Raw genomic sequence first — 27,862 nt, 5'->3', positions numbered from 1 at the left:
ACTCATTTATCTATTTATTTATTTATTCACTTATTTATTTATTTATTTATTTACTTATTTATTTATTCATTTATATACGTATCTATTTATTCATTCATATACTTACTCATTTATCTATTTATTCATTTATTCACTTATTTATTTATTTATTTATTCATGTATATACGTATCTATTTATTCATTCATATACTTACTCATTTATCTATTTATTTATTTATTCACTTATTTATTTATTTATTTATTTATTTATTTATTTATTTATTTACTTATTTATTGATTTATATACGTATCTATTTTTCATTCATATACTTACTCATTTACCTATATATTCATTTAATAATTTATTTATTTATTTACTTATTTGTTTATTTACTTATTTTTTATCCATTTATATACGTATCTATTTATTCATTCATATACTTACTCATTTATCTATTTATTTATTTACTTGTTTGTTTATTTATTTAGTTATTTATTTGTTTATTTGTTTATTTATTTGTTTGTTTATTTAGTTATTTACTTATATAGGGTAAAGGTTGGTAATACTGTAATACGAGGAAGATTGTGATAGTCCTTTTTGAAAATTTATTGCAATTTTTCCGAGCGAGAGGAAGATCGGTTTTTGGCGTCAACGTATTAAGGGAATGTTCGTGGACAAGTTGCTGCACAAAACCGGTCCTTCTCTGGCTCAGTAAAATTGTAATAAATTCTCAAAAAGTACTATCACAGTATTACCAACCTTTACCCTATTATTTACCTATTTATTTACTAATTTACTTCTTTATTTGTTTATTTACTTAATCTGGCAGAAATAAGACCAGGAGGCCTCCCATCCTGCCAAGTGACATACTCACTGAATACATTAGTCTTATCTATGACTGTAATAAATACAAAATTGACTAGAATGTACAATATGACAGCCAGGAATAACAGTAAGCACAACAGTACAAGTTAATAGCAGTGGGTTATATAAGGATTGTTACAGAAAGGAAAATAAATGTTCATTGTAGTAATAAAAGTAATAATAATAATAATAATAATAATAATAATAATAATAATAATAATAATAATAATAAAAGTAACAATAATAATAATAATAATAAAAGTAACAATAATAAAAGTAACAATAATAATAATAATAATAATAATAAAAGTAACAATAATAAAAGTAACAATAATAATAATAATAATAATAATAATAATAATAATAATAATCCATTTTGAATCTTGCGTACACTACTTTTAACACTTGAATATAAGTAACTGATTAACTAGCGGACTTACTCGTGTTAATTATGTAAGTCTGTGCGGCTTACAGCTGTTTCGGTGCTTCATCACACCATCCTCAGAGCCTACTAGATCTCAAATTCTCAATACACATATCAATTTCAGTACACACACTATTTGACTCCACTTTTCAACACTTTTCAACGCTTTTCAACAATCAAACGCACCCACACAACAGGCAGAGAAGTTCGAGATGACGCCGAGATCTAGTAGGCTCTGAGGATGGTGTGATGAAGAACCGAAACAGCTGTAAGCCGCACAGACTTACATAATTAAGACGAGTAAGTCCGCTAGTTAATCAATTACTACTACTAATAATAATTTATTTTAGTACACCATCAATCATAGTCTTTTGTCAATTCTTATACTGTATAATTGCAATGCAGTTTTGGGCGTACAAATATATTTTGGAGCTATGTTAGCAAGAAAGATTGACTGCCATTGGTCTAGATTAGGTTGAGTGGAAAATTTTTGAAAGCGGTACGAGAGACGCAGTGGAGAAACGCAGTCTATCAAAGAGTAGGGAACAACAGTGTATTTTTCTATGATCTTTGGACGAGCCAGGATAACTTTCGAGGGGTGGCGTTACATGACCATCCAGCAGATGAAACGGCTGTTGGTTTCTTCGCGATTCTGTTGAACGTTACAGCCTGCAGGCCTACATTCTGAGTGTTCAGTTTCATTTGATGCTTAGCATACGAAATTGAACCAAAACTAAACGATTTTATTTACAGAAAATTGCAGGAATAAACCATCCTGGGATACCCAGGGTCCACAACATTGTAACTTAAGCAATGATGCAAACTTTAGTGACTTTTTTGCTAAATATGTGGAATTTTAAGTGTTTTTCGGCGAAAGTTTCTTTCAATTTTCTATTCCTGAAGTGGATATTTTACGACTTTTCAGTAACCTCTAGTTACAAAATGAAACTTCCACTATTGATAATAATGAATCTAGCGACGGTCTGGCGCCATACCGTTCAGTTGGAAACACTGAACTGAACCCTTAAGACTATTGGCTATAGCCCATAGAAAATTAAAAATATATTATAGTATATTGATAAAGGAGTAATCTGAATCATAAAGATGGAAAGTGGCTGCCAGAGGTCTGCATCGGACGTTTTCGCTCGAGCGCCAAGTAGTTCATAGCATAATCCGATAGGTAGCGCACATGCATGATGGGTAAAATTGCCACGAGTGATAAATCCTCGAACGGTATAAGCCGAGCGTTAGACATTCGTTCTTGTTACAGTGATCAACTGTGTAGTAACATCATAGATGTTTATCATTTCAAAACTTTGCAGTGTTTAACTAACCTCTCCGTAGTACAACTACAAAACTTCCTTTAAAATGTAATATAAATATTGTATGTAAAAGTTTTTTTTTTTTTTTTCCACACAGGAGTGATTTTGTTTTTGCCACATCTGATAGATGTTATTGGATGTAAATATAATTATTATAAACGGAGAACACAATCACGATAATGCAAGAAATGTATCAAGTTTTCTAGTAATAATAATAATAATAATAATAATAATAATAATAATAATAATAATAATAATATTAATAATCTCTAATAATTAGTGTATCAATCTTTGCGTCTGTAACAGTTGTGCAGCATGATGATTCGTTTTATTATATTTTCTGTGACGTTATCTCTGTACTAATATTATTAGTAATCTACTGCTATATCAATAATATTTTGTAAAACGTTTCTACATTGTCGCAGTATATAGGCGGAACACTGTGTATGGACTTATCATATTATATATGTGGTAAATCAAATATTGAATAATTATTAATTAGCAATAATAACTGTATATCGAAGTTTTTCATACTATTTTATTTATAACTTCATGTTACTCTTTTGGTACGTTCCATTGACTGTTCCATTAAACGTTTGTCATAAACGCAGAAAATAAAGCCTTATTTTTACCGTGTGAGCAAAACATATGTGTATCTTATCTGTCGCCTTCCATACAAGATAAGACACGTCGGTGAGATGACCTTGTACTGTGCTTCTATTTATTACGAGCGTATCACAACTGATCGTATCTCACTCGAGGGTGCGACACTCGACCGAGTTCAAGCGAGCGATTTAACTCCAATGCAGCACTCTGGTGGCTACCAATCTTTCTAGACGGATAGAGCTTTTCTAAAAGTAAAGCTTTTTTTTTTTCTCTTGCAACTCTGAACCGATTAAATTACGTAGATACAGACATCGAAGTCTATAGGGGACTTTCGAATGGCATTCTATCGACTACTGATTCCTTGATTTGTAAATTAAGTTCAATACATCATTAAGATATCGTAAATAATACCATGTGACGTAACACAAGCAGCACTGGCGATACCAGATCACACATCTCAACGAGCAAAACTTCGGAGCACTTCTGAACCGAGCATTCAGTGTCCCATGTGCCCCAGTTATCGTAAAGGTACGGCCACACGTCGCTACTTTCGCTGCGCAACTTTTGTACTGCAGCTGCAAAAGTTGCGTGTCGTGTTCACACGTAAGCCAAAAGTAGCGTGCTGCACGTAATTTTCGTGCTGCGCAACCCGAGTGCAGCAAAAGTTGCAACTGGAGGTTGCGAGTCTGTTCATACACAAGGCGCTACCACAGTCTATACAGTCGCGAAGCTCAATATGTACTAAAAATGCAAACATGGGTAGTTGCCCACCAATATACTGTTTTCGCTGTAAGAAAAATCCTACTGTAAACACAAGCACGTGGCTGTCATACCCGTGATTGGCTCCCAGTCGAAACACTTACAAGACGCAGGAAAATATAGTCCGTATTTGGAAACTATCATCTTGTATTATTTAAGAATAAAAAATTGAATTCTAGTTGTTAAATACAATGAAACGTATAACTTCACTCATATGTAAAACGATATGCAAAAAAAAGCTACTTTTATATTTTGTTATGTACTATGAACGCGGATGAATACTAACAGTAATACCGAGGTAGTCTGTTCTTGAAACAAGCTGGCGTCACTTAAGCTCGTAGTTGTTCACGTAAGCACGTGGTACTGAAGTATGGCTTCTGCATCCTCGGTTTGTGTGGTTATTAAACATAAGAGTGGAAACCCTCTCAAAAGCGGAGAAAAACAAATAGTCTTAAATGTATATAATAAGTTATGTGAGTTTTAATTACAGTAATTATAAAGTAAATGTTTCCTAAGCAAACGAATGCATAGTAGTGAGGTTAGGCCTACTTGACGAGTAACGGGAAATGTTTAACATGAAACAGAATGTACAACAGTAGGCGGGAACACGTACTGAGAATCTATGGCGCCAAACAGCGGCCAATGAAGCCTCACTTCAGTCACGTGCTATTGTTTATATTAGGATTTTTCTTACAGCGAAAGGATTATAGGATCGTTATTATCGCCTCATCATCGCAGATCTCTCTCCTAGTAGACGACAAAATATGTTACACTTTCGTTGTGTTCTTTTGGAAAAATTAACACCTTCCTTCCATTATTGAAATATTAAATGCATAGAGTTAATGTATATTAAATTCCACCATAAACTCGAAGATACCTGCAAGAAATAGGTTAATATTATTTTTGTTTGTGCAAAACGAACTGAAATTTACTATAATCGCTTCACTCATTCAAGATTATAGCGATAATTAACTATGAAACCAATAAATATTAATTTTCATTTCCCTTTACAACAATAATAATGGAAATATGAATTAATGGGGTAACTTACGTGTACCGGTACTTGTAGTGTAGGCTTACGTAGTTAACAAAGTGGGATGAGGTTAAGCAATAATAATCACACCAGAATTGGAAATAAAACGTGATCAATAAATTTTATTGTAACAGACTTTTTCTACGTCTCTAGTAAAGTAACAAATAAAAATAACAACAAAATTAACAGCTATAATTAAAAACATATCCTTTGAAAAAAAAGTAGGCCTAAGCAATAATAATCCCACCAGAAATGAAAATAAAACGTGATCAATAAATTTCATTAAAACAAACTTAATTTCTCTACGTCTCTAGTAAAATATTATTATTCCAATTATTCTATTTTAGCCATTAACATTTTCATTACAACCAATAAGGAACATTTCACAAGTATCAATGTGAAATACGCAACGAGCTAGCACTCGATAGAAATACGACACAGTCCAAAGTCGACCGTGGACAGTCTATTGTTTCTAGTTGCTAACCGCTTGGAGCGCTTTATCACGAGATTTGCAGCAAGCTTCGCGACTGTATATAGTAGATTGTAGTAGTATAGTGGTAATAGTAATATAGTTACAAGAGCGGTATGTTGATGTTTTCATGTTCGAGGAAAAGATTGAAAAAGCGAAATGTAGTTGAGCTTTTTTAATTTCCGAGAACATGAAAACAAACATACCGCTCGTGTATCGTACATTATTTTGCGCTGCAAAAGTAGCGACGTGTGGCCGTACCAACGAGCACAGAATACAGAGAGTAGACACTAGCATCTTAATACCATTGGACGGAGTGAAGCCGGTTGATGGACCTGACGCCATCTTGTTGCTACCAAAACATTGCAAAATAGCTATTACGTTATAGAAGATCTTATGATAATAGGAATTCCATAAGTCCCTAATTTCCTGGAGGACTCACACTTTCTTGTTTGTTTCGTAATACAGAATCGCTAGGCACGTATTTTTTAAGCAAAAATTGCAAAACTGTCATCGATAAATCACATATATACATATTTAAATTGACAGCTCTTGAAATTGCAGTATGATATTTAATAGGTACTCTGGAAGGTTAAACAAACAATAATGATAAAAAAGGAAGATAACAGTTTGACCTTATTTTGCTACTAGTCGAATAAAAATGCTAACATATAATAATTACTTTTATAGATTGATCCATTTGCTTCGATTTAATAATGCAACTTGCTTCTTAACGCAAATTATTATTCTCTTCCTTTTGCCATTTTTTCGTATAGATATCCCGATTTTGTTTAGAGAAAAAGTGGAATGCTCTTAATCATATAATATTTGATAGGCTCTTCGTTTATAGTATACAATTAGATTATAACGGCGAACAAAAGTCAAGTTTTATTACCAAGTGGGTCAAGTTAGATCACGGCCGAGTTAATGAAGCTACTGAGTCTGCAAAGCATAAGTCTGATTTCGTGATTATAAAAGTTAATTACAATAATATTAATACACTATTTCTTTTTCTTCATCAAACGAATACGTGCATTCCGTTGAAGAGAAACCTCGGTACACCCATTTTCTATAGCACGCGACACAAACTTCCAACATGGGTTGTTAGGTTAGCTTCGCTCGTAAATGCTAAGTCTACAAAGCCTAAGTCTGATTTAGTGATTATAAAAATTAATTACAATAATAGCAATACACTAATCCTTTCTCTTAATCAAACTAATACGTGAACAATACGAATCTAATCGACTAACCTAGGCCAAATCATCCATTATCTACCGGTAGCAAGTACATTTCACACATGCATATTGTGAATTTTATTAGTAACAACAATGTAATTTATTCGTCACAACAGTAATTCCTTTCTACAATTCACCTTAAACGCTCTCGTCAACAATTGGATCTTCACTCAACACAGTATTCGTTATAGCACTCCACCGACGACAATGACAATTTACTTGGACTATTACGCACAACAATGAACTGTTAATCTTAACTAATATTTGCAAAGCACTATTTACAAATCAGAACTACCAGTTCTCAGTTCACAGTTCTTCTATCTCAGTCACTCGAGTTCACGGTATCTCGAACCACAGACCTTCAGAGACAGTTCACTGTACTCGAACTCGGGTCCCTCCAACTGCGGTCCACTGCACTCGAACTCAGGTCCCTCCAACTGCGGTCCACTGCACTCGAACTCAGGCCTTCGGATGCTGACGCAGATGCGGACGCACACTCGAGTCGAACTCCGGTACACAAGACTGGCTTGCTTGCTCTGGCTTTCTCACTGACTGGCTGACTAATCAACTGAAAACTGGAAACTGCTGTCGTTCCTTCGCGTCCGTAATTTATAACCACAGCGACGTAGCCTCGAAGGTTCCACGCGTCTCTAGAGATGGCACTCCAGAAAAATCCCGAGCCCTCTCCTCTCTACCAGCACCAGATGCGCGCGCACTCTCTCTCCACTCTCTCGCCGCGTTGGCCCTTTTCCCCTCTCCGCCGCGCGCCATCCCAAAGTGCTCCCGCGATCTTCTCTCTTGCGGGACGCTGGTCGTGAGTTCGAATCTCACGTCGCTGTCACAATATTTACCTGTGAAAAGTTATTCCAGGAATTTTTTTTGAAAACCTGTTTGTGCAGCCATACGTAGCACATGTAGGCATATTGAAATTAGTTCATTTATTAATTAAAACAACGATGCAATATCACAATCAACTGCCCATGTGCTAACCGGGAGCCCAATATTTTGGTAGCATCATAATGGCGACTGTCCACAAAAGCGGCTTCGCCTCCAAGCTGCTCATGTCTACTCTATGCATTCTGTGCTCGTGTGGCCGTACCTTAAGCAGTGACAGTTGGAATGATACTGGCACGGGCGTGCCAACTGTGTGCAGGAGCGGACACGCGTGCTGCCAACTTCACGGGCCTGAGCGCCGTGATGACAGTAGTAAGCATGGCTAACCGGGTGTTCCAGAGACTGCGCTCCGTCTTCAGGGGGATGAGCACATACGCTATTCGCTTGATGGAACCCTTAGGCCATTGCCTGCGCCTGATTATACACGAACTCCTGAACATCCTCTTCACCTGGCTGGACAGCTACTTCCCCAACTACTAGGACAGCCAGAGAGCTGTTGTTGTGTTGTTATGTAAACTAACTAAGAAGCAAATAAAGCTGTTATATCAAGTGCACTGTCTTGTATTGAGCTCCTCATTCTTTGCCAACGTCTGACCCACCTCGGGCTTTGAACCCGGTGAGATTTTATAGTTTAACCACAGTTTAGTATACAGTAGAACAGTGGCCGGCAGATGCTGCAGTTGTGACGTAAGAGCCAGTCAGATCGCAAGAGCTTGGGAGAGCGAGCAGTTGAGTCGTATTAATGTTAGCACACACCAGCGCAGTGACGTCAGTGCGGCACTAGAACGGGACTGTTGAAAACAAAAAGGATCTATCTACATTTTATAGAAGATTTCCCCAGGCAAGATTCCCTCGATTGCATAGATTTGCTGCTAGGATGTTGAGCATATTCGGATCTACGTATGTATGCGAACAGTTCTTTTCTGTATGAAGATCTGCAAACCACAACATAGAAACCACCTGTCTGATCTGAACTTGAAACATATTCTTCGCTTGTGTGTTAGCCAGGCTATGACTCCAAATATTGCAAAATTAGTACGCGAGAAAAGAGGAAAAAAAAACTCGACAAAGCGTTTAGCTTGGGCACGGTAGTGACACAAAGTGATGGTGTGTTTCAAAAGTTGAAATATACTTTGCATACTACTCGCCAAGATAGGGCCTATATAGTTTAATCTGTATATTATGTACAAAAATGTGTGTTAAAAAACACTGTTTTTAGTTTCCGAGTAGATAAAGTGTTGCAGTGCTGCTTAAAGTATTTATTTATATGTTTGTATGTTTATAGCAGTTTCGGAATTTCATTTATGCAAACGCTTCTGCAAGTGACTGTATTATGAGTTTCATATTATTGTAAGTACATTAAATTTGATTACAAACCAAAATATTTTGTTACATTGATTTATCACGGTTGTACAGTTTTGTTTTCGTACAAATGTATTGCAATTGTGCTGTTCCCATACTATCTCAGAAGAATGGATCGCGCTCTGTCAGTGCATAGACCGGCACCACCACTGTTCAGTTGAACCTTCTCTCCACGCTGTGCTCAGTATGCAGAGATTGCCGAGCAAGGAGCAAGTCGGCTACGTCGTATGACGTCGCAGAGCACGGAACATGCCGGTCACTGCAGTAGAACCTCTATTATCCGCGGTAATGAAGGGGGTGGAGTGAACGGTTAACCGAAAAAATCGGATAATCTGTACCATATAAGGTTTTCATAAATTAAGTGCATAGATTAATACAGTTTCGTAATTCCCTCCGTGGTCTTCTGTTTTAACATGCTAGATAACAGATCAGACGTTCACTAATTTAAGTCTGATTTTCAACGACAAAACTGCTTATGACGGCTGTCTGTGAAAAGATAGGAATAGTAGGCCTACAGGTCTCATGTTGTAGATTTACATACTTTGTACACTTTACATTTGTTTTTCATTAAATCGTGCACAGTTGTCATTCCTATTTGGTATTCTGATGCGAGATGAACCACAGTTTCTCTTTTTCCAAACCATTCAATTACTTGTACTTTTTTTCGTAGCACAACACGTTTTCTTTTTACACCTGTAGAAAACATTTCGCGCAGAGTCCGTATAGGTCAGTTTCTATCTGATGCTTTTCCAATTCACTGCGGGCTAAAGCAGGGAGATGCACTATCACCTTTACTTTTTAACTTCGCTCTAGAATATGCCATTAGGAAAGTTCAGGATAACAGGCAGGATTTGGAATTGAACGGGTTACATCAGCTTCTTGTCTATGCGGATGACGTGAATACGTTAGGAGAAAATACACAAACGATTAGGAAAAGCACGGAAATTTTACTTGAAGCAAGTAAAGCGATCGGATTGGAAGTAAATCCCGAAAAAACAAAGTATATGATTATGTCTCGTGACCAGAATATTGTACGAAGTGGAAATATAAAAATTTGAGATTTATCCTTCGAAGAGGTGGAAAAATTCAAATATCTTGGAGTAACAGTAACAAATATAAATGACACTCGGGAGGAAATTAAACGCAGAATAAATATGGGAAATGCGTGTTATTATTCGGTTGAGAAGCTCTTATCATCCAGTCTGCTGTCCAAAAAATCTGAAAGTTAGAATTTATAAAACAGTTAGATTACCAGTTCTTTTGTATGGTTGTGAAACTTGGACTCTCACTCTGAGAGAGGAACATAGGTTAAGGGTGTTTGAGAATAAGGTGCTTAGGAAAATATTTGGGGCTAAGCGGGATGAAGTTACAGGAGAATGGAGAAAGTTACACAACGCAGAACTGCACGCATTGTATTCTTCACTTGACATAATTAGGAACATTAAATCCAGACGTTTGAGATGGGCAGGGCATGTAGGACGTATGGGCGAATCCAGAAATGCATATAGAGTGTTAGTTGGGAGACCGGAGGGAAAAAGACCTTCAGGGAGGCCGAGACGTAGATGGGAGGATAATATTAAAATGGATTTGAGGGAGGTGGGATATGATGATAGAGACTGGATTAATCTTGCACAGGATAGGGACCGATGGCGGGCTTATGTGAGAGCGGCAATGAACCTTCGGGTTCCTTAAAAGCCATTTGTAAGTAAGTAAGAAATCATTTTGCATAGAAGTCAGACAGCACGGCCCCTTTAAGAGTAGACCATACTGTATAAGGGTAAAGGTTTGTAAAGAAAACACTCTGTAGAAAAAATTCGTACTAATATAATATACACATAGTACTTCATATTTTTTTACATAAAAAAAAGAGCGAGAGAGAAAGTCAGTCGGATAATCCATCAATCGGTTAATAGGGTGACGGAAAATCGAGGTTCTACTGTATACAGTTGCGAAGCTCAATACTTACTAAATATGCAAACGTAGACAGTTGAAATATGCATCCATAGATAGTTGCTAGCCACCAGGATCGCTACTATCGCCTCATCACAGACCCTTTCCCCAGCAGACGATAAAATGTATTGTACTTTCGATATCGTATTCTTTTGAAAAAATTAACACCTTCCTTCCACTATTGAAATATGAAATATATGAGGTTTATATATTATTTTCATAAAGTATATATTAGGCTATATTTTATAAACTCACCTTCCTGGATCTTTCGGAAGAAGGATAAAGGCTGGTTCACAATAAACCGGGAACGGAAATGACAACGTGAACGAGAACGGAAATAATATTGAAATAAATGTATTTAAATGTGAGCATTCACAATAATTAATTGTAATGTTCACATTTAAATACATTTATTTTAACAATATTTCCGTTATCGTTCTCGTTGTCGTTTCCGTTCCCGGTTTATTGTGAACCAGCCTTAACTCTGACCTCTTTTTCTTTCAATATTTTACTACCACAAACGTCTCCTTGTCCCGTATTATTATTCAAATTATTGTATTTTAGCCATTTACAATTATTACAACCGATAACCAACATTTCACAGTTTACACAACTTTTCACAACAATGCCAAATACGGCACAGTCAATGTCTTTTCGATCTAGACCAGGCCGTAATATATGTTCGGGTTTTCTATTTCAGTGTATGGAGCTCAGTGAAATATTATATTATAACTTTATTGCTTATCATTGCTAAGCTTTATTTAGTGTAATGTGTCCATAAGTTCCGTTTACTTCTTGTTGCATAATATGTTGCAGAAATAATTACAAAACTGTGTTATTTTAATGTGAAGAGAATTTTACATGTTAACATAATCTGTTCGCATCAACATTTCAAGTTTAGAATGGAAGTTATTTTGAGGTTTAATAAAAAGGAACTTATATTGTAATTTAATATAGTACATCTACCTTCCTTGATAAAGACAGAAAACTTATCATACCACTCCTATGAAATTAGTGTACGTACGATTGTTATTTCGTCTCTTAGGTAGTAGATAAATACAATAATTCAGTACTCAATTGTAGTATTAAAATACAGGCAAATTGAATGTGCGGAGTAAACATAACCTATAATTTCAACATATCTAAATATCCGTGCGGTGCAACTGAAAATTATTGAATCGTGCATAAATGAATGTACAAGAATTTCGCAATATTTAATCGAAATAAAGGCAAGTATTACACATACGAACATCATAATTTTCACACCAAAAATATTACACCTTAACTCGCAAGGAATTATGTCTGAAATGTCTCATAATCATTGTTTTAAATTTTATTAATGCAATTACACTACATTTTAGAGAAACATATGTTACTGTTTATGCATTCCAACTAATTTATATGGTTGAAACGCCGCCCTTCGTGATCGGGTTAAGCGAGTCACATGGTCTGCCTTACGGCCTGTATTAGATCACGATGGCAGTGGCACAGTCTATTGTTCCTAGTACTCACAGCGCTCCAAGCGGCTAGCAACTATCGCGAGAAATGCAAAAAATCATCCCAAGCTTCGCAACTGTATATACTAAACTGTGGTTTGACGGTAAAGGCGGATGATCAGTTAGTAAAGGCTAGTTCACAATAAACCGGGAACGTAGACGACTATGCATATCGATATGTATGTTAATAACGATATGTAAAGTCGATATTACGCATTCTGATGTTATTTGTGTAAAATTGACCAATGGCGTTCTCTCATGAGTACAAGGCAGCCAACATAAACACAGGTTAACCAATTTCGAAATTTCAACTGAAACATTTCATTAGGTACGGTACTATAAATATGCCCATGCATCTTTATTATCACAACCTATTTTAAGTCTACCATAACGTAAAATAATTAGAGAAGAAACATTTGTAATAGAACAAAAATGAACACAACAGTAGTTATTGAATTGAAGCGTGAATATGTAGTGTGTAATACAACCAATACAGTAATAAAATATGATTCGCTTCCGATCGGTGTTCAAAGATGCAGCTATTGAAAGCCACGTATTCTCCTTCATTTTCTCATCTTTATACGAGGCGCGCCGCTTATCGTTAACGTGAGGATTTTCCTCAACACTCAATATTAGAATCTCATCAAATAAAACTTGCTCCATGATGCACAGCACAGAACAAAATAATGCGTAGGTTATGTCACGGTCTTCTTGCTACAAAATATACGACGACAAAATAGCTTTTAGATGGCAATAGAATGAATCTAGTGGGCTGTGATCGGAAACGTCAACGCCAAAGTTGAAACTTGGCCAATTCTCCGTTCCCGATCCCGGGCTCCGGCAAGCTTTTCGTAAATTGTGAATGCTCACATTTAAATGTATACATTTTAACAATTTTACCGTTTTCGTTTTCGTTCCGATTCTCGTTTCCGGTTTATTGTGAACCAGCCTTAAGTCCTCCCTCTGTGCAGTGCTACAGCTAATTCCACATTTCTTTGCCCCCAGCACAAAGTTTCAATATGAAAATTTCCCCAAACAAAACAAAAATTATGGCGTTCCAAGGTAAACAGCCAGTTAGGAGTAAAATTTGCATTGGAACCCATACGTTAGAACAGGTAAACTCATTTAAATATTTAGGTTATAATTTATTTATTTGCTTGTTTGCTTCTTTGCTTGTTTGCTTGTTTGCTTCTTTGCTTGCCTTGCCTTGCCTTGCCTTGCCTTGCCTTGCCTTGCCTTGCTTGCCTGGCTTGCTTGCTTGCTTCTTGCTTGCTTGCTTGCTTGCTTGCTTGCTTGCTTGCTTGCTTGTTTGTTTGTTTATTTATTTATTTATTTATTTATTTATTTGTTTGTTTGTTTATTTATTTGCTTGTTTATTTATTTACATATTTATTTATTTAACCTGGTAGAGATAAGGCCATCAGGCCTTCTCTTCCCCTCTACCAGGGGATTACAACTACAATATTAAGAATACAATTACAATTATAATTACTGATATATCTGAAAATATGCAATATTTTAATGGAGCCTTAAGAACCATCAACCAGGTTTTCACAACCACGAAAACCCAAAAACATACCAGGTTAAAAGCATTTAAAGTTCTAGCAAGACCTGTCCTCATGTATGGTGGTGAGGCCTGGACTGTCCGAAACTCAGATGTTCAACGCCTAACAACTGCGGAAATGAGATTTCTGAGGAGGACTGCCGGCTACAGCTTGCTTGACCACAAAAGGAATGAACTAATTACAAAGAATTGAAAATTACATCTATTTATGAACATCTCAACCACTATAGACAAAAATGGCTTTACCATGTCAATAGAATGGACCGTTCCAGACTCCCAAGACAAATTCTCCGCTATATACCACATGGAAGACGATCTTTGGGACGCCCCCTGAAAAGATGGACGGAAACCGTAACAGGCCACTGGGCCTAATATCTGCAAGGACGATTATTGATGATTTTCCCCCAGTCATTCGTTCTATTCTGTCTCATAAGTAGAGTCCTGAGTTTGGTTACCTACAGCCTCCAAGCAATCCGCAACAATGCAGGTATGTATGGAGTATAGCTTTGTAGTAGAATCTATTGTTTTGTGAACATGCGAAAACAAAACTAAGCTAAGCAGTTGGAAATGAATACTCCAACAGAAGAAGAATTTGATAGCAAGCATGTCATTAGGAAAGAAGAAAATGTATTCTATCAGAAAGAAGGAGAAATTTTTCATTTGAAACAATTGAAATGTGTACAGTCATTCATCCTAAAGCACGCAGTCATAATTCGTTTTATTGTTTTATGCTCGACCATGCCGAAATGTAGTAATTATACACCTGGTAGCAGCCCTTTAATGGACCTCATTAAAGTACACCTATTCATTAATGTTCAGGTGTTCCCCCAATCAGAAAACACCATTGTAGCAATATGAAAGCGCAAGTATCGATTATTCTCGGATATGCAATCGAAAGACAACTAGTTCTGTTACTATAATAATTAATAATTAATTGTAAATAATATTCAAATAAATTCAATTTGTCATCTCGTTTTTCAAGGTCTAACTCAATTTCAAGGTTATATCAAGATTAATGTTTATTTTACTCTCTAGATTATATCAAGGTCAATGACATTTGTTTCTCGGAAAAAATCAATACTTTCGCGTCTGCGCACATCTCACAGTTTATGAGGTATTGCACAAGGTCAGTTCCGCTCTCCAGTCAGATAAGAATAACATGAATACTTATGAATAATTTCAAGTTAGAAATATGGTCGAGCATAAAAACTCGTATGAAACTTGACTATAATGGTAATTAAGACGCTCGTATGAAAATTATGAAACTCGCTTGCGCTCGTTTCATAAACATACTCGCGTCTTCATTACTACCATTATAGGTTCGTTCCATAATGTACTATTTCAGTTCTTTTAATTCCAAACTTTAACCCAGATAAGACTGACGTTCTATATATAGGACACCGGACGTTTCACACAAATATGTTAATAACAATGACTATGACAGACTAAATATAAGAAAAAAAAATTGGAGGCAATTTATAACACATAAGGATTATGGTATCATGATTGCCGACTATGAAAATCTTACACAGCAATGTTAAAAAAATAAAACGTTCCGTCCTATATATAGGACGTCAGTCTTATCTCGGTTAATTTCATCTAAAATATCTAGATGAGTTTCACTTACTGTAAAAATCAGGGATAGACAAATTCCGAGCGCCAGATAGCCACAGCATCTAAAAAAATTTATTTGGCGCCTGAATTCTTTATTGAATTCAAAATTGTTTAAGAATTAGATTTTTATGTCACTACGTCTAATACATAACGTTAACAAAAGCGGTTGAAGGAAGAAATTCGAATAATTTTCTTAAATTTTATTAATATCGTTACATTTGTTTTCATATCAAAATATTTTCGTACATAACTTCAGAGACCGTGTGTTTGCAATTGGCATTGCATAGTTATTTAATACTGTTTAATTTCTGTCAGTAACTGTATCTTAATCTTATCTCGAATGGTTTTCTCACTGTATGTGTAGCCAAATGTAGTGGTTCCTGAAAATAAAGACTGATTTTTGAATTCTTTTTAGTTTCACCTATCCCTAGTAAAAACTATATTTTAATGCATATAAGCTGTCTTTAAAATAAATAGATTGTTATTGTTATTAAGTCCAAGTGGTGTTTTGTACACGAGTAGGCCTACTAGTCCTGCTGTTCACCGCTTATACACACACACTCGAATAAACAGATTTACAGAGACCAGTACTGCTGAACTGCGACGGGAACTGTTGACTCGCAACTTGCTCTCCTTACCAAGTATGATCGATGTACAACTAACTTGTATTCAAAGTAACCAAACGCAGGACTCTAACCCATAAGTGATGTCGGCTTTGGAACAAAATATTATTATGAAAAGGAATTGTCACAAGAATATGTGGTCAGTGAGTTTGTTTCAATGGGGGTTGACGGGCAATGTACAAGTCATGTGCACACAGGTCCCTCGAATGCAGCTCGTGTGCTGTCGGAGGAATTGGTTGGAATATATCCACATAGCAAAGAATGAAATGCAGTTCCAACAGATATTACTTGATCCTTAAAATACTAGAAAATTGTTCCCAGACTGTACAAAACAGAATTTATCCGAAGAGTGTTAATTAGTATTTGTACAGGTGTGAAGTATTATTATTATTTTTTATCTTTTGTAAATCAAAATGAACATCTACACTCATTAAGGCATCAAATAAAATATTTTGTTATTTATGTAGTTTTGTGATTTAAAAAAACTACACGCTTCATGAGGCACGGATAAATAATATCACAGACCAATTTTTTCTTGTACTCGCAGTCATGGAAAAGCAAAAGGAAAAAAATTAGAGGGCAGCACCAAAGAAAGTCTAAAAAAAATATATATATACATATTCTGCCTCGCTAAGGGACACCCTAACCTACACGTTACGAAAATGAAAAATAACTGATTTCAATGATATTACCAGAAGAGAGGATATCCGCTAAGAAGATAATATTTTATTTTATGAAACTGGAACGCTCTGTATCCTGGCCCAATGTAACATAATGAGTAGGGCTAGAATTTTGATGAAATTGCATCTTTTTTCTAGTAAGCCAGAAACATAGCTGCTTTAGTATTTATATGTTATGTGATAAACTGAGTGTTTTAAGACATATTTGTTAGGGCATTTTTTTTTTGCATTTTTTGCCTGTTTCAACTCATAAGAGCATCTTTTGTTTTATTTGGACATTTTTGAGGCATTTTCACTTAATTTTGGCCACAAATCTCCATTTTTAATATAAAATAATGTTTATTTCCTTTGATATTTGTCTACATATTTTGTCCATTAATAGCCATTATTTTTTACTTGGTTATTTAACGACGCTGTATCAACTAAGAGGTTATTTAGTGTCGATGGAATTGGTGATAGCGATATATTTGGCGAGATCAGCCGAGGATTCGCCATAGATTACCTGACATTTGTCTTACAGTTGGGAAAACCTCGGAAAAAACCCAACCAGATAATCAGCCTAAACGGCATTCGAACCCGCGACCGAGTGCAACTCCGGATCGGCAGGCAAGCGTCTTAACCGACCATGCTACGCGCATGGCTAATACCCGTTATTTTGTATAATATTTTAATCGTTTTTCTACACAAATATTGCCATTTTAACGTAGTACACTCCAACCACCCCTTCAATATAGACTCCTCTATACTTGCTAATTCCGGATAAGAGTGGCCTTGTGATGGGCTACATGGAAACTACATCAGGCAAAATAATTAATTAAAGTGTACCACTTAGAAAAAATTATGTAAAATTAAATAAACTTAAATGTTGGTACTAGAATTTAATTTAATTACTAGTCTAAATATTAAGTAGTACAAAACCTCTTTTCCTACTAAGCCGATTATGTAAGAACAACTTTTAGGGCATTTTAAGGGAATTTTTTTTTAGATTTTTAGGTCATAAATGCATTGTTTTAGGACATTTTTTCATGATTTGTAGGTCATCAAAATCCTAGCCCTAATAATGATCTTTACACAGAAGTTTCGAACTCCTTCATTATCGTTCCAATTTTCCTCCAATATAGCCATGATATCATCCCATAGTATAATAATCAAGTGGCTGTAACAGGTTTTCCACGAGTACTTCTCTTTCCTCTCCATTATCAACAAATCCTTCACTACCTCTACTTCATCATCTCATCCCCTTTAAGATGATTCTTGAGGTTTCGTGTCGAGTTACAGGTTTTGATATTGTCATCTCTCTGTCTTTCCAATTTTGTCTGCACCAAAATCTGATTAACTTCTGCACTGTAAAAAGTGAAGCGAAGTTAAACTTGTTTCTTATGAAGCCGGCAAGGAAGAATGCCTCTGCACATAGCAAGCATTATTCCTGCTTTCTTTTCGTTTCTTGAAATTAGTTTTATTGCCTGGTTTAATATGGTTTTGTCACCGCAAATGCAGATATATGGACCATTCACACAGATAGAGCTGCGCTCCGTTCGCGTTTGTTAGGAGACAAGTGGCCAAGCAAAGCGTTACACCCGGCACTGTACAAGTCCAATTACTGTTTAATTTCGGCTACTTTTATCCATTTCGCACAGTCGCCGTACTGTTTCTTGTAAATTATAAGAATTCCAAGCAAAAAAAAATATGTAAAAAGATATGCGTAACGATAAATGTGTTGTACGAAGAAAATTCATATAAATACATTATATCAGAACATGGGAGGGGTGACAGTAGGAGGAAGAAGAATAAAGTGCATGAGACTTGCTGATGAATAGCTTTAAGAAGCAGAAGAGGAGACGATACTCAGGTATGTTGCTGGAGCTAAATGACAGCTGTCAGGAATATGGGATGAAGATAAATGCTAATAAGAGGAAGACCCTGGTCATAGGAAGAAAAATAAAGAAAGTAAACTTGTGAATTCGAAATGAAGTAATGGAACAAGTGGACAGCTTCAAATACTTGGGATATACGTACGTACTTACTTACCTACTTACTTACTTACTTACTTACTTACTGGCTTTTAAGGAACCCGGAGGTTCATTGCCGCCCTCACATAAGCCCGCCATCGGTCCCTATCCTGTGCAAGATTAATCCAGTCTCTATCATCATATCCCACCTGCCTCAAATCCATTTTAATAGTATCCTCCCATCTACGTCTCGGCCTCCCTAAGGGTCTTTTTCCCTCCGGCCTCCCAACTAACACTCTATATGCATTTCTGGATTCGCCCCTCTCAAACGTCTGGATTTAATGTTCCTAATTATGTCAGGTGAAGAATACAATGCGAGCAGTTCTGTGTTGTGTAACTTTCTCCATTCTCCTGTAACTTCATCCCTCTTAGCCTCAAGTATTTTCCTAAGCACCTTGTTCTCAAACACCCTTAACCTATGTTCCTCTCTCAAAGTGAGAGTCCAAGTTTCACAGCCATACAGAACAACATAAGCAGTAATATGAGCTGCTGCCAGGAAGTCAAAATAAGGATAGTAATGGTATATCTAACTTTGAAAAAAAAACTAAGGAAGAGAATAGTAAAGTGCTTTGTGTGGAATGTGGCTTTGTATGAAGGGCAGAAACATGAGCATTACGACGAAATGAAGAGAAACGAATAGAAGCATTTGAAGTTTGGATTTGAGAAAGAGTGGTGCGTGTGAAATGGACAGAGACTAAGAAGTGGTAGAAAATTAAGCAAGAACAATAGCCTATTGAAACTGATGAGGAAGAAAAAGAAAGTTGGCTTGGTCAGTGAGTGAGAAGAAAATGCGTACTGAAGGATGCACTAGAGGGAATGGTGAACGGGAGAAGAGTTCGGGGCAGAAGAACACAACGAATGATAGACGAGATTAAGATAGGCGGAAGAAAGGGAAAATTGGAAAATGTTGAGTTTGCAGTGAAAGACGTACTTAAAATTATGAACAAATGAAAATATCTATTAGGCCTGTGTTTCTTCTGTTGAGGCGTGCCAAGAGAATTTGTGGGAAAGGTAAACGATTTATTAAAAAATGATTGTTTATTGCGGAAAGAAAATGCGTCATAACTGTTTACATATGAGACATCTGAAACCAATAAGAGCAAGTCACTTAGTAGTCCATAATCTGATTGACGAGCTGGTCCAGGGATAAATTCAGTTTTCCAAGCCGAGTAGAACATACGTCACGCATCCATACCTGCAAGTGCTACAATTAATCACTAGAAATACTCCAAGGGGGAACTGACTATAATTGGAAACAGAATGGAACAAATAACAGCGATTTCCATTTGTCCAAAGTGATTTACATTAAATAAAATGGTGTGTGGCTTCACCATTACACATTTTTCCTCAGTGTATATAATGATTTCGTCCCTTCATCATATTATTGACTATAATTCATTTCCCTCAACTATTATGAACAAATTTAATTATTTAATTCAGCACTCAAGTATACGAAATCCGGCACACAAAAATATTCTTTATAATAAAGCAATTAAGATACGAGACTATAAAATATATAAATTCTACAAAGTATAGTGAGGATCACATAAGAACAGTTCCTAAACAGCAAATATTGCCGTCTTGTCAGTGTTGCCAACTGTTACCACTTATCACATGATCCTACGTACTTATTTACTTACCGTACTTTATGTTGGACGGTTATTCTAAATTATTCAATAATTTGTAACGTATTTTCGTAGGCAAATTTTACGAGGAAGGGATCAATCTGTCAAGTATTTTGTCTGGCAATACGAAATTCATTGGTTTGACTAAATAATTGACTCTCGAGACCTAACTTAAAAATGTATTTTGTTTGACCACATGAAATTATTAGTACTAACTCCGAAAACTTACCTGGCTATAGTGGAATTACAACCACAACGCAACACATAAAATAACTAATATGTATTGATATTAATTATTAGTATGCTCAAATTTCACTAGCTTCCAGTAACCGGCTCAGAAATCTAGTACAATTTTAATTTCATGGAACTCCAGTTGCCAACATACCAGTTACTAAATCACTACCATTAGTAGTATTGTCGGTATCGAAATTCGAAACGAAGTTGGCAAGAGAAAATTCAACCTGCAATCTAGAAAATCACCACAATCCACTATCATAAGTAGTAATGGGGGAAAAATGGTTAGGTTTCATCCTTAGGCTATGAAATAAGCTGACCCGGACTATATATTAGAACAACTAATTCTGCACGAACGTAAGAGAAATAGCCACACACATAACCTAACAATTTCTAAGACTATCCCACTACTTGCGAAACCTCTCTTTGAAGTACTATTAGGTTAGGAAGATCCCTACCTCTTTAAGACGCTGCTGCACTCAGAAATAACAAAGGTTTTCCAAATAGCAATGATAACCCTCTTAACAATAAGGGACAAAGACTCACTTATTCTACTCGCACTACCTGCACTTACAGAAATCCCAGTGAAAACTACAAATGACTGCATAGGCATAGAACTTTAATTAATAATCAATTAACTACACACAGCCGAACGTATCTGACAAGAGACTAACTCCACGGTTCCACGTGACAACTGCCTCTATTGCGTGGGCTTCTTTAATAATTCACTTATAACTTTCTACTGAAAAATTATTATATTTCATGTACATCATTCCCTGATAAATTGACTCGTAGATACTGAATATGAACAAAATCCGTCCAATAGTTTAGTAGAAATCGCTGTACACAGACAGACTAGTACTAAAATTATTATATTTCATGTACATCGTTCCCCTGATAAATTGACTCGTAGATACTGAATATGAACAAAATCCGTCCAATAGTTTAGTAGAAATCGTTGTACACAGTCTAGTACTAAAATTATTATATTTCATGTACATCATTCCCTGATAAATTGACTCGTAGATACTGAATATGAACAAAATCCGTCCAATAGTTTAGTAGAAATCGCTGTACACAGACAGACTAGTACTAAAATTATTATATTTCATGTACATCATTCCCTGATAAATTGACTCGTTGATACTGAATATGAACAAAATCCGTCCAATAGTTTAGTAGAAATCGCTGTACACAGACAGACTAGTACTAAAATTATTATATTTCATGTACATCATTCCCTGATAAATTGACTCGTAGATACTGAATATGAACAAAATCCGTCCAATAGTTTAGTAGAAATCGCTGTACACAGACAGACTAGTACTAAAATTATTATATTTCATGTACATCATTCCCTGATAAATTGACTCGTAGATACTGAATATGAACAAAATCCGTCCAATAGTTTAGTAGAAATCGCTGTACACAGACAGACTAGTACTAAAATTATTATATTTCATGTACATCATTCCCTGATAAATTGACTCGTAGATACTGAATATGAACAAAATCCGTCCAATAGTTTAGTAGAAATCGCTGTACACAGACAGACTAGTACTAAAATTATTATATATCATGTACATCATTCCCTGATAAATTGACTTGTACATACTCAATATGAACAAAATCCGTCCAATAGTTTAGTAGAAATCGCTGTACACAGACAGACTAGTACTAAAATTATTATATTTCATGTACATCATTCCCTCATAAATTGACTCGTAGATACTGAATATGAACAAAATCCGTCCAATAGTTTAGTAGAAATCGCTGTACACAGACAGACTAGTACTAAAATTATTATATTTCATGTGCATCATTCCCTGATAAATTGACTCGTATGTACTGAATATGAACAAAATCCGTCCAATAGTTTAGTCGAAAAAAGCTGTACACAGACAGACTAGTACTAAAGTTATTATATTTCATGTACATCATTCCCTGATAAATTGACTCGTATGTACTGAATATGAACAAAATCCGTCCAATAGTTTAGTAGAAATCGCTGTACACAGACAGACTAGTACTAAAATTATTATATTTCATGTACATCATTCCCTGATAAATTGACTCGTATGTACTGAATATGAACAAAATCCGTCCAATAGTTTAGTCGAAAAAAGCTGTACACAGACAGACTAGTACTAAAATTATTATATTTCATGTACATCATTCCCTCATAAATTGACTCGTAGATACTGAATATGAACAAAATCCGTCCAATAGTTTAGTAGAAATCGCTGTACACAGACAGACTAGTACTAAAATTATTATATTTCATGTACATCATTCCCTGATAAATTGACTTGTAGATACTGAATATGAACAAAATCCGTCCAATAGTTTAGTAGAAATCGCTGTACACAGACAGACTAGTACTAAAATTATTATATTTCATGTACATCATTCCCTGATAAATTGACTCGTAGATACTGAATATGAACAAAATCCGTCCAATAGTTTAGTAGAAATCGCTGTACACAGACAGACTAGTACTAAAATTATTATATTTCATGTACATCATTCCCTGATAAATTGACTCGTATGTACTGAATATGAACAAAATCCGTCCAATAGTTTAGTAGAAATCGCTGTACACAGACAGACTAGTACTAAAATTATTATATTTCATGTACATCATTCCCTGATAAATTGACTCGTAGACACTAAATATGAACAAAATCCGTCCAATAGTTTAGTAGAAATCGCTGTACACAGACAGATTAGTACTAAAATTATTATATATCATGTACATCATTCCCTGATAAATTGACTCGTAGATACTGAATATGAACAAAATCCGTCCAATAGTTTAGTAGAAATCGCTGTACACAGACAGACTAGTACTAGAATTATTATATTTCATGTACATCATTCCCTGATAAATTGACACGTAGATACTGAATATGAACAAAATCCGTCCAATAGTTTAGTAGAAATCGCTGTACACAGACAGACTAGTACTAAAATTATTATATTTCATGTACATCATTCCCTGATAAATTGATTCGTAGATACCGAATATGAACAAAATCCGTCCAATAGTTTAGTAGAAATCGCTGTACACAGACAGACTAGTACTAAAATTATTATATTTCATGTACATCATTCCCTGATAAATTGACTCGTAGATACTGAATATGAACAAAATCCGTCCAATAGTTTAGTAGAAATCGCTGTACACAGACAGACTAGTACTAAAATTATTATATTTCATGTACATCATTCCCTGATAAATTGACTCGTAGATACTGAATATGAACAAAATCCGTCCAATAGTTTAGTAGAAATCGCTGTACACAGACAGACTGGTACTAAAATTATTATATATCACATACATTATTCCCTGATAAATTGACTCGTAGATACTGAATATGAACAAAATCCGTCCAATAGTTTAGTAGAAATCGCTGTACACAGACAGACTAGTACTAAAATTATTATATTTCATGTACATCATTCCCTGATAAATTGATTCGTAGATACCGAATATGAACAAAATCCGTCCAATAGTTTAGTAAAATTGTTGTGCCAACAATTTGATATATAAAATTACTATAGTCTATTTCATAGTGTTAAATCAAGGTATAACTATGAAAACCGAAAATGAAGTAAATTTGTGAAATATGTCGAAGAAATCAGACGGACAAAGATAATTACATTATTATTTAATTTGTATTATGATAATTACTCTCTTTCAATATTTTTTCGGTATCTTATTTGGGACATTTGTAATGTTTTCAGTATGAAAGTTCTGTTACTGGTTGAGTGTCAGAGAAAGCCCAATGAACTGAACTATTTTTATTATTATTATTATTATTATTATTATTATTATTATTATTATTATTATTATTACTATTATTATTATTATTACTATATTAACATTTAATGCATCACTTCTAAGTACCATACGGGCTAACACGCAGTTTCGCAAAGTCTGTAGCTGGGATTCTCGGCTCATCAAACATTTCTCTCTTTAACCTTACCACCACGAGGGCTAGTATCGCAGTGCAGGTAAGCTTATAGAAATTTGCTGGCCAGGCGGACTCTAATAAGGCATTTTTTTAATAATACGCGAAAATTAAATACAAACAACGAACTAAATCCAGCTCCAGGCTGCAGGAGATGAAGCATAAGCTACGTAGGGTTGTGAGGGGCATCGAATATCACAGCGCACGTATTACAACTAAAACAAAGCGAATTATAATGTTCAAGATATTTACAATGGAGAACAGCATGGGCCTAGTAAGTTCAGATAATTTCAAACAATAATAAACTGCATTACATTACCCCTACATATCACACCACATTAAACTATGTCTTGTTGTATACTCGTATCTATACATACAGAGTTTCATTTATATTCACTACACTACAAATAAAAATAAGAATATTATGAATATATCGAAGATAGTGGCAACACTGCAGAATTGAGGGAAAGAAGACAGAGGACGGACACTGGAAAGTTTTCTTTTCTCAATCGTACTATCAGGGACTGGAATGCTTTACCTGCAGACTTACTAAAGGCTTTACCAACAAGCAAAAATGTGTTTAAAAATAGGCTTAAGGACTTTACAAATAGACGATAATTATACACAGTATTTAAAGGATGTAAATGATATTTTGTTATTGAAGTGTGTTGTGTCAGTAAAGTGTGTTGTGTCAGTGAAGTGTGCTGTGTAAGTGAAACGTGTTCCTGTCAGTGAAGCTTTATAGTTTATAGTAGCAGTGCAAAGTATTTGAACAGTGAAATGTTTTTGAAGTGTTAGTGAAATCAGGATAGAATCAGTGAAATGTGTCGTAGTTCCAGTGCAGTGAGTGAGTTGACAGCGAAATGAGTGTAGTGTTGAAAGGTACTTGTGCAGGTATGAACATATCATACTCGTGGGTTTTAGTTCGAACTTAGGTTTAAGATACAAATTAGATTTATTTTAAATGTTATTTGAAGTGATCGTGCTTCATTTAATTTAGAATATTCCCTGTTATTATTATTATTATTATTATTATTATTATTATTATTAGTATTATTAGGCCTAATTGTATTTTTAATTAATAAGTTTATTATTGTCATTATTGAGTGTAATTAGTTACCACTGCCACCGGGTATATACCCATTGCAGTGTGAATAAATAAATACGTACACATATAAGAAATTAAACTGAAAAAAAATATAATTAAGTTTCATTGTTTGAAACTGAACTGAATTATTTTACTTTGAATCATTAAATGTAATTTAGTCCCATTTAATCAATATACCGGATGTTCTGTTTGTGAAGACGTAAAATAAAATCGCCGTGGTATGACAACGGTCAGTATACTATTTATTTTTCAGTAACAGGTAAATACATTCCAGAAGGAAGGAAATATAGCAACACAGAACACCAGTAAATTACGAGGAATGTAAATTTAGTGAATATTCTAGTGCCACTAACCCAATATCCTTAATCAATTTGGTATATCATTGGATTTATTTAGAAAAGTTACACAAATGTTTTATGATGGTGCCTCTCACCGCGATTATTAAGTCCATTACTCTTACAGACTCCGATTTTTATTTCTGAGCATTGATACATGCACATTCAAAAGTACAGTAGTGGCAAAAAGAACCGGACCGACCCTTGTAGTTGATTTCAGAGCCTTGTTCACTCCAGAGCACGATAGACTGGTAACTAAGACTTTCGTGGTTCGAATGCTGCCTGGGAAGGAAATTTTTTTTTGTTCCTTACTTACTTACTGGCTTTTAAGGAACCCGGAGGTTCATTGCCGCCCTCACATAAGCCCGCCATTGGTCCCTATCCTGAGCAAGATTAATCCAGTCTCTATCATCATATCCCACCTCCCTCAAATCCATTTTAATATTATCTTCCCATCTACGTCTCGGCCTCCCCAAAGTTCTTTTTCCCTCCGGCCTCCCAACTAACACTCTCTATGCAGTTCTGGATTCGCCCATACGTGCTACATGCCCTGCCCATCTCAAACGTCTGGATTTAATGTTCCTAATTATGTCGGGTGAAGAATACAATGCGTGCAGTTCTGTGTTGTGTAACTTTCTCCATTCTCCTGTAACTTCATCCCTCTTAGCCCCAAATATTTTCCTAAGGATCTTAATCTCAAACACCCTTAACCTATGTTCCTCTCTCAAAGTGAGCGTCCAAGTTTCACAACCATACAGAACAACCGGTAATATAACTGTTTTATAAATTCTAACTTTCAGATTTTTTGACAGCAGACTGGATGATAAAAGCTTCTCAACCGAATAATAACAGGCATTTCCCATATTTATTCTGTGTTTAATTTCCTCCCGAGTATCACTTATATTTGTTATTTTTTTGTTCCTTATTCAAATTTATTCCGAATAGTTTTCGATTGTTGGTAAAATTCATGTTCTGGCAATAATAAGCTAATTAAGTAGTAAAATATCGCTGCAATCGAAAAGTATTGGGAATAAATTTGAATAAGGAACAAAAAAAAGTTTCCTTTCGAGGCAGGATTCGAACCACGAAAGTCTTAGTTACCAGTCTATCGTGCTCTGGAGTGAACAAGGCTCTGAAATCAGCTGCAAGGGTCGGTCCGATTTTTTTTGTCATTACTGTAAAATATATAAATAACAGGAATTTGATTACTTCTTAAAATATTCCTGCAATGATTGTGTCAAAATGTTCGATACTGAATGCTTTCTCAATGAAATTCACAGGAATACTTCTAACTACAAACTCCATAAAGATAGCTATTTAATTTTTTTCTAACAAAGTGGATAGTAATTACAACTCAATATTTCGTAATCTTAACAATTTGACTTAAATAGTTCAAATCCGACTTTTGTGAGTTGTTCCATGTTAAGTATCGATATGTCTTGACCACCGAGGTCTGGAGGAAGACCTCGACGACTTAGAGGAAGGCCTGGAAGGGCAAGGGCTGACATACGTCAGGTAAGTGGCATGAGGTCTGAATATAGAGTTGTTTAAGGGACAAGAGCAGGACAGGAAGGGGTAGCATGAACTACTATAGCTTTACGAAATTACAGAACTGGATATTTCTATAATATCTTCCCTTTGAAATATGACTGATGTGCACATTCTGCTGGGACCGTCACTTCACTTACGTAGGATAAAGAGT

At 35.3% G+C, this 27,862-nt stretch overlaps 1 protein-coding gene across 1 annotated transcript in view; it reads right to left on the bottom strand.

The window, feature by feature from the left end:
* Positions 1–27,862, bottom strand: part of gogo (golden goal) — an 849,136-nt gene that overhangs the window by 347,425 nt on the left and 473,849 nt on the right. The window lies entirely within an intron of this gene.

This window comes from Periplaneta americana, chromosome 4 (genome assembly GCF_040183065.1).
Source record: "Periplaneta americana isolate PAMFEO1 chromosome 4, P.americana_PAMFEO1_priV1, whole genome shotgun sequence".
Taxonomy (NCBI): domain Eukaryota; kingdom Metazoa; phylum Arthropoda; class Insecta; order Blattodea; family Blattidae; genus Periplaneta; species Periplaneta americana.
The sequence above is the reverse complement of the archived record's forward strand: the minus strand, read 5'-3'. Positions and strand labels throughout refer to the sequence as shown.